Source organism: Salvelinus namaycush, unplaced genomic scaffold (genome assembly GCF_016432855.1).
Source record: "Salvelinus namaycush isolate Seneca unplaced genomic scaffold, SaNama_1.0 Scaffold24, whole genome shotgun sequence".
NCBI classification, from domain to species: Eukaryota; Metazoa; Chordata; class Actinopteri; order Salmoniformes; family Salmonidae; genus Salvelinus; species Salvelinus namaycush.
Genome location: NW_024059230.1, coordinates 342777 through 349592, shown reverse-complemented (window position 1 = coordinate 349592; position 6816 = coordinate 342777). Strand labels below are relative to the sequence as shown.

General features: G+C 40.4%; 1 long non-coding RNA gene across 1 annotated transcript; it reads left to right on the top strand.

The window, feature by feature from the left end:
- The first annotated feature begins 2823 nt into the window (after positions 1–2823).
- LOC120038843 lies at positions 2824–4746 on the top strand. Its single transcript, XR_005475226.1, has 3 exons — positions 2824–3331; positions 3996–4117; positions 4413–4746. It is a non-coding gene; the product is annotated as an uncharacterized LOC120038843 (long non-coding RNA).
- Positions 4747–6816: the final 2070 nt, after the last annotated feature.

Below are 6816 nucleotides of genomic sequence, written 5' to 3'. Positions count from 1 at the left end.
ACATGTTTTTGGTAAAAAAAATATTTTTGAAAATGAGTAAAATAAAGATGCAGCTATCTTTATATTTATAACTGCTATCTTGAAATGTTGCAAAAGTGTTTAAAAAAAATCCAGGCTGATCCCACACCTTGATCACCTCTGGAGTTGAGGTTAATTAACAGCCGAGGTAATTTTTATGATGAAAATTAAAAAAAAAAAAAAAATGAATAATATAAATAAAATGAAGATGCAGCTGTCTTTGAAATGATCAAACTGAACACACTGCTCTCTTGAAATGTTGAAAAAGTGTTTTTAAATAGCTAGGGCTAATACCCTACCTGAGCGAAAAACTGGCACTTTAAAGCAGTCTAATTTTGTCAAAAATGATAAAAATTTCACCTCACAGGTACATTAATAGACCAAACACAAACATCTGTCATCTCGAAATGTCCTAAAAAGGTTCTAAACGGGCCCCCTGGGTCTACACCTGGAGAGCAGATGGGCACATCTGCACCAGAGCTGAAATTTCACCTGGAGAGCAAATACTTCAACTGACAGACAGACATTCCCTATTCCCTATATTATACTCTACTGTAGACCAGGGCCCTATTCCCTTTATAATCCTCTACTTTAGACCAGGGCCCTATTCCCTATATAATACTCTACTTTAGACCAGGGCCCTATTCCCTATATAATACTCTACTGTAGAACAGGGCCCTATTCCCTATATAATACTCTACTTTAGGCCAGGGCCCTATTCCCTATATAATCTTCTACTGTAGACCATGGCCCTATTCCCTATATAATACTCTACTTTAGACCAGAGCCCTATTTCCTATATAATTCTCTACTGTAGACCAGGGCCATATTCCCTATATAATCTTCTACTTTAGACCAGGGCCCTATTCCCTATATAATACTCTACTTTAGACCAGGGCCCTATTCCCTATATAATAATTTACTTTAGACCAGAGCCCTATTCCCTATATAATCCTCTACTTTAGACCAGGGCCATATTCCCTATGTTAACCTCTACTTTAGACCAGGGCCCTATTCCCTATATAATACTCTACTTTAGACCAGGATCCTATTCCCTATATAATCCTCTACTTTAGACCAGGGCCCTATTCCCTATATAATCCTCTACTTTAGACCAGGGCCCCATTCCCTATATAATAATCTACTTTAGACCAGGGCCCCGTTCCCTATATAATACTCTACTTTAGACCAGGGCCCAATTCCTTATATAATACTCTACTTTAGACCAGGGCCCTATTCCCTATATAATCCTCTACTTTAGACCAGAGCCCTATTCCCTATATAATCCTCTACTTTAGACCAGGGCCCTATCCCTATTCCCTATATAATCCTCTACTTTAGACCGGGGCCCTATTCCCTATATGATACTCTACTTTAGACCAGGGCCCTATTCCCTATATAATCCTATACTTTAGATCAGGGACCTATCCCTATTCCCTATATAATCCTCTACTTTAGACCGGGGCCCTATTCCCTATATAATACTCTACTTTAGACCAGGGCCTAATTCCCTATATAATACTCTACTGTAGACCAGGGCACAATTCCCTATATTATACTCTACTGTAGACCAGGGCCCTATTCCATATATAATACTCTACTTTAGACCAGGGCCCTATTCCCTATATAATACTCTACTTTAGACGAGTGCCCTATTCCCTATATAATACTCTACTTTAGACCAGGGCCCCATTCCCTATATAATACTCTACTTTAGACCAGAGCCCTATTCCCTATATAATACTCTACTGTAGACCAGGGCCATATTCCCTGTATCATACTCTACTTTAGACCAGGGCCCTATTCCCTATATAATCCTCTACTTTAGACCAGGGCCCTATTCCCTATAAAATACTCTACTGTAGACCAGGGCCATATTCCCTATATAATCCTCTACTTTAGACTAGGGCCCTATTCCCTTTATAATACTCTACTTTAGACCAGAGCCCTGACAGACAGACAGACAGTGTGTTATAACAGAGTGATCTCACTAGGTGACAAGGTGAGTCTCTTCTCCCTGACAGACAGACAGACAGACAGTGTGTTATAACAGAGTGATCTCACTAGGTGACAACTCAACGGGCAATGCGCATCTCCCCAATAGCCGACAGACAACTTTCCTGAGTGCAATGTCATTAATGTGACAGATATGTACAGTATAATAAGCATAGCGAAGAAGAAAAATATCCTACTTCTGACGCACAGCAGAGACATCGCTGCTGAGATTTCCCCTGGAGCAAGAGTCCCTCAAGAATGTAAAAACAGTCATTGCGTTTCAATGAATGTATTCCCCAAACGCTTGTTGCATCGTAAACTATCCTCGCAGTCCCTTGGGAGTTCAGCGGATGGATGATGCGCCGCTGCCATTTACTTGGATGAGAAGTTGGACGAACGCTCCTCCAGCTGACGATACGCAATGGTGGAGAACTACAGTGTGCTGATGTGTCGTTCACGAACGAACGGATCTTTTTGAACGGATCTTTTTGTTGAACGTCTGGAACCGCATCGGTGAAAGAGCCATTCATCTGGCTCTCTGATTTGCATACTGCTACTAGTGCTTGTTGAGCTCAGAACAACGTTTTTCTACAGATAAGTTACAACATCATTATCTAAAGGGGGTGAATCCTCACTACAGAAACAATAAATAGTGTGGAGAGCGGGTCAATCTGGTCCACGAGGATTTATTTCATGCTTAAAAACGAATTCTTCATTTTTTTACGCGCATTTCACGATCTGACTTAATGGTAGCCTACCTTTTGGCTTTTACATTGAATATTTGCATTTTTTTCATTGTTCTAGATTTATTTTAAGCATTTTAAAGGTAGATCCGTTTATGAGCCAAATGAACCCGCTCTTTTACTTGAACGGAGCCAAATGTGCCGGCTCACCGAATAGACTCAGAAAGCCCATCACTACTACAGCGGAGAGGTTAGATCCAAACAGAGCACCACAATCAACAGGCACGCTCAACAGACAGGCGGTTAGGGCGTTGGGATTTGACTGTCACAGGGACCAACTAATAAGAGGTTATAATTCATTGGAATTGTTGTGATTGTATGTTTGTCTGTACAGTTATGGCTGTCCTGTTATTATTTTGTGTCTTGATCAATAATGAGTAGCTAAACCATATCGACTTTTGGACACTGATGCGCAGGAGAACCCCTAGCTGTCAATCAAGCAGGCGCGGTGAACGGATTATGACGCTCGAGCGTTCCAAATGACGCAACAATACAGTTCCAGAACAGAGAAAGTTAATGCCGAAGATGTTGTTCGGTTCCACACTAAAACTGCTGTTTGACAAGTGGGATTTGAGGTGAGTCAAATATTTACAAAAGTCTACAATACATTAACCATCCGCTAGCCTACTTAACCTATAATTCTGTCATGGTAAGATAACACATGTGAAAGTGAACGTAAATGTATTTGAAATATTTTTTATGCCATTATCTAGCTAGCCTTATAAAATACAATTATTAATTATGGAATTGTTTTTTTCTGTTGCTATCAATCAATCCATCTGTATTTACTCTTCTGTCTGTTTGTCTTGTTGACTTATCTGTCTGTCTGTCTGTGTACTGTCTAGCCAGCATATGCCAGAAAGGTTCTTTCACATAGGCTCATATTCACAAAGTCTCATAGAAGGAGTGCTGATCAATAATCCGTTTTGTCTTTTAAATCAAACTGAATACGTTTTGATGGACAGGAGGGGACCTGATCCTAGATCAGCACTCCTACCCTGAAACACTTTGTGAACACAATCCAGGTGTACTGTGATTATGAAGTTGTGATGAGGTATTATTATATTAGTCGTGCTGATGCATGATGGGTTGTAGGCTAGAGCTTGAGTACTATAGTCTGAAGGCTGTTTCTGAATTCACTGACCTGGTGAGTAAATGTTGTGTACAATGGCACCATCTAGTGACAGAAACATAGAAACACACATTGTTGCTGAACGAAGGCATCTCTATATTTTCCAGAAATAAAACTTGTAGACCTTTCCTGCAGTCTCTGAGGAGATGGACACCTCTTCTTCTTCTGGACGATCTCCGTCTCCTACTGGGACTGTCTTCTTACCCCCTCCTATCATGTGGAACAGTCTGTAAGTCATTCATCACATAACCTAGCTCTGGTCCAGGGCATTATGTGCGGCTTGCTGAAGGAAGGCTCAGTGTCTGCAAGCTGTACTTAACACCCTGGACCAGAGCTACACATTACCCACCTCTGGCCATCATGGACAGTCAACTCATCACATTCACGTACTGTAAGTCACAGTTGAGTGAGTTGTGTGATTAAAGGCAGTTTAATTGATCAAAAGTTTAAATATTATTGTAATATTGTAGTAAATTGTCTGAGTTCACTTCCTAAATAATGTGTTGACATTCCTTTGCACCCAGCTACAAGCAGGCAGAGATGGAGGTTCAGTTCCTGAGGGAAGAGAAGAAGACCTGTACAGAGAAGGAAGCCCACATGCTTGAGTTGAGGGGGAAGGATCGAACGATCTGAAATCAGAAGAAGGAGATGGACAGACTTCAAGTGTGCCTCTGGGAGGAGGAAAAGAAGAAGAGGAATGGTGGAACGGAGAAGGACGAGATGATTGAACAATTACAGTCTGAGACAGACCATCTCAGAGCCCTTTTGAAAGATGAAAGGAGGAGAAGAAGAGTAGAAAGGGGTATTATGAAAGAGTGGAAGGCTGAGATCCTGAGACTGAGGGAGGCAGAGAGCCACAGGGAGGCAGAGAGACAGAGAGAAGCAGAGAGAAGCAGAGAGAAGCAGCGAGACAGAGAGAAGCAGAGAGGCAGAGAGAGCCACAGAATGGGAGAACCAGAGAAAAATGCAGGAAGTCAACAGACTCAAACAACTGCTGGAGCTGCTGATGGTGGACCTACAACTGGCCCACGTAAGACATGTCATTGTTATTATTAAAAGGCAGTGTATATTCACCCGGCTGAAAATGAATGGCGGCAGTATGCTAACCCAATGTTAACTTTTATGCCTTTCCTAAACGTTAACCCTTACCTTAACCTCACTGAAACTATACCTAACCTTTACCATAACCCAACCCTAGGTCCTAAACCTAACCTTCATTTATCTCAACCCCTACGCCTTTCTTCTGCCGGTTGAATATCCACTTCCTTATTAACGTCATTACTGTTGTTGTTGTTGACAACTGTATCTGTGCAGGTTGTAAATAATTGCATTAGTGAAACATCATTTGTAGGAGTAATTTCTACAAGCAGAAACATCAGAGGCAACATTAAATTGCAACGGGAATTTCTCAAACCCCTAACTGAATGGGCAAGCTAGTTGTGTGTTTGTATTTGTACACATTTTGGACATAATTGATTCCATAAAATGTCTCGTAATTTTTTCAAACCATGTCAATACATTAATTGACAATGAATTGTCCAGATGAATTGATCAAAATGACCCTGCTATTGATGTTGTTCAGTGTTTGATTCAATTACCTAGGTCTAAGTTGTATTTCTATGTATCATTCTCTGCAAATGCTTTGAAAGTATGTCTTGGTCATAGATTATCACTAATTTAACCTTTTAAATTTAAGCAAGAGATAGAGAGATTGAGGCTATGGCAGAAAGTCATGGAGGATCAGCGACCAAGACTGGCCTGGAACAACAAACCTATTGAGACAGAAAGAGAGAGGGAAAGAGAGAGGGAAAAAGAGAAAGAAAGGGAGATGGAAAGGGAGAGAAAAGCAGAATTGGAAAGACAAGAAATGAAGAAGAAAGTGAAACAGGCAGAAGAAACGATAAAAGTGTTAGAACGAGAGATTGAGAGATTGAAAGAGACTGAAAAGGAAATCATATTTGAAAGAGAAAGAGACATGCGTATTGCAGAGAATGAGAAAGTCAAACTGGTTAACGAACAGGTGAAAGAGTTAGAGAGAGAGGTTGAGAGACTGAAAAAAGATATGACAACAAAAGAGATGCAATACAAAATCAAATTTGAAAGAGCGAAAGAAGCGTATAGAAGACAGAATGAGAGAGTGAAACAGGTTAACCAAAATGTACTAGTGTTAGACAGAGAGGTTGCGAGAATGAAAGAAGAGATTAGATTGAAAGACGAGACTGAACCAGAGAGAACATTTGATAGAGACAGAGAAAGAGAAAATGATTGGAGACGAAGTGAAGAGGAGATGAAAAATAGAGTGGAGAGGGAGATGGAAATGGAAACAGCCCTCATCAATGACAAAAAGACATCTGAATTGGAGGAAGTCTTCAAGAAAATCAAGGAACAGCTGATAGAATTAGAAAATATGGAAACAGACAAATATAAATGGAAACAGAACCAAATGGACATGAAGGAGAAGATGGAGGGTGAGAACAACAAACAGAAAGAGATAGAAAGAAAGAGAATGGAGAAAATACCAAAACAGAGACAACAAGAAGATGAGAAGAAGAAGGAGATGGAGAGAGAAGAAGAAGAGGAGAGACACAAACAGAAGCACATAGAGATGGAAGAGGAAGAAAGAGGGAGTGAAAAAGAGAAACAGAGAGAGAGATCAAAAGGAAGAGAATGGAGAAGAGACAGAAAAATATGGAAAGAGAAGAAGAGAGACAGAGAGAGATTGAAAGAGAGAATGAAGAAGAACGATGTAAACAGAAGCAAATTGACATGGAGAAGGAGGAAAGAGAGAGGGAGAACAATACACAGAGAGAGATAGAAGAGATACACAGAGGACAACAACAAGAGGAGAGACAAAAACAAACGGAGAAGGAGAAAGAAAGGGAGAAAGACAATGAGAATCAGAGAGAGATGGAATTAAAAGATCGGCAA